General features: G+C 41.1%; 1 pseudogene; it reads right to left on the reverse strand.

Annotated features, from left to right (window-relative positions):
- Positions 1-209: 209 nt before the first annotated feature.
- LOC102860631 lies at positions 210-604 on the reverse strand (annotated as a pseudogene).
- Positions 605-2,376: the final 1,772 nt, after the last annotated feature.

Genomic DNA, 2,376 nt, shown 5'->3' on the forward strand with positions numbered 1-2,376 from the left:
CCCAGGAGAGAGCAGTGTCCTGTGGAGGAGCCAGGGTCAGAAATAGAGGGCTGGGATCTGTGAAGAACTCAGGGCCGTGTACAAAGAGTGCAGTGATGAGTTCAACTGGCTGGTGTCCACCAGGGCAGAGCAGAGGCTTCTCTTGCACAGGAGCCTGCCCTCACCAGGAGGGGGAGGGGGCCCGTGGGGGGCTTTCTCCTCATGGCCTCCTACTGGGCCCTGCGTGCCATCAGCATCTCGCGGATGTTGTCCTCGGTCTCCCTCACACTCCGTTCCAGGAAGGATTTCTTCTGTTCCAGTTCTTTAATTTTTTCTTCCGCTATTTTCTGTTTTTCTAACAGCTGTCTGTGAATTACCTCCTTTGACTAAAGAATAAACATTCTTCCTACACCTTCATACATGTTAGTTTCATCCACCAAAGTCATGATCTCTGTATCTGTAAGATGTGCATGGTTTTTTTTGTTTTTTGTTTTTTGTTTTTTTGTGTGCTGGTTAGCTGTTCAATCTGTATGTCTGCAAGCTTCACTTTCTGTTGTGCGTCAATAACTTTGGCTTAAAGCTCTGTAAAGGCCTTCTTCAACTCCAGATCCATGGGGGCCGCCATCTTGGTTTAGTTTATGCACCTGTGCAGTCGTTATCTTTGTCACTATGGAAAAATAAAATTTATTTTCAAGTGTTGATCTTGTATTCTACCACTTTGCTGAATTGTTTGATTATGTCCAGTAGTCTTCTCACTGAGTCTTTAGGGTTTTCTAAGGATACTATTAGATCATCTGCATATAAAGATTATTTTACCTCCTCTTTGCCAATTTGGATACCTTTTATTTCTCTTGTCTTATTGCTCTCACTAAGACTTCTAATACAATATTGAATAGGCGAGGTGATAATGGGCATCTTTGCCTAGTGATTTGAATTTTGAAAAGCTGTGATATTTCTGAAATTATACTGAAATGACCTACTCAGATAGGACTTTTATAAATCCAAATACTTTATTTTTAGATAACTGTTATCTGTAGGCGATAAATAATGTAACAAAAAGAAATTTTTTTAGATTAATAGAATAGGAAGGAGCTCCTCTAGCTTGTTTTTGTTGTTGGGTGTCATTGAATCAAGTACAACCCTATGAACAACAGATCCAAGCCCTGTTTTGTCCTGTTCCATTCTCACTCTTGCTGTTATATTAGAGCCCATTGTGGTAGTCACCATGTCAGTCCACCTGGTTGAGGGTCTTCCTCACTTTCGTTGAATCTCTACTATCCAATATTTTTTAATTTTCCTTAAATTGCAACTTGAATTTTATCAGCAAATGACAAATGCTGGAGAGGTTGTGGAAAAATTGGAACTCTTACTCACTGTTGGTGGGAATATAAAATGATACAATGACTATGGAAGTCAGTCTGGTGCTTTCTCAAAATGCTGGAAATTAAAATACCATTTGACCCACTACTGGGAATATACCCTAAAGAAACCAGCCACAGTCAGACAGTCATTGCCATGGTCCATACTTGTTGCCCTTGCCCTGAGACACATTGTCATGATCACGTGTCTCATTGTTCTGGTCACGTGACTGTCTTGGTCACATGATGCATGCCCATTGTTACTAGGCTGTTGCCATGGGCAGGAGAATCATTGCCATGGTCAGGTGACTCATTGCCATAGCCACATGACATGCTTCCATGGTCACAAGACTCTTTGTCTTGGGTTTACATCAGAAATCATTGCCAAAGTTATATGACTCCTTGTCATGGTCATGTGACTCCTTGCAATGATCATTTGATAAGCTGCCATAATCATGAGACTCATTATCTTGGTTATGTGATGATGAATTGCCACAGTTATGTTACTCCTTAGTATGGTCACATAACTCCATGTCATAGTAATGTGACTCATGTCTTGGTCATGAGGCTAGTTGCCATGGTCATGTGACTCATTGGTATGGACACACGCTTCACTGCCATGGTCATGAGTCTGTATCATAGTCATGTGACTCTTGCCAGAGTCACAAGGCTTGTTGCCATGGTCTCAAAACTATTTGTCATAGTCATGAAATAGTCATAAGACATTTTGTCATGGTCATGTGACTCATTGCTATAGTCATATGACTCATTACCATGATCAAGAGACTCCTCTCGTGATCACAAGACTTTTTTACCATGGTGTTGAAACCTGATGCCTTGGTCCTGTGACTTGTTACTATAGTCACAAGACTTATTGCTTTGGTAGAAGACTTTTTGCCAAGGTCCCAAAAGTTGTTGTAATGATCACCAGACTTGCTTCCATGGGCACCAGGCTAGTTGCCATTGTCAAGAGATTTTTTTTTCATTGCTCATGAACTTGTTGCCATGGTCACAAGACTCATTATAACAGTCACAAAAG

This window comes from Elephantulus edwardii, unplaced genomic scaffold (genome assembly GCF_000299155.1).
Source record: "Elephantulus edwardii isolate Elephantulus edwardi_28Jun2011 unplaced genomic scaffold, EleEdw1.0 scaffold00357, whole genome shotgun sequence".
NCBI classification, from domain to species: domain Eukaryota; kingdom Metazoa; phylum Chordata; class Mammalia; order Macroscelidea; family Macroscelididae; genus Elephantulus; species Elephantulus edwardii.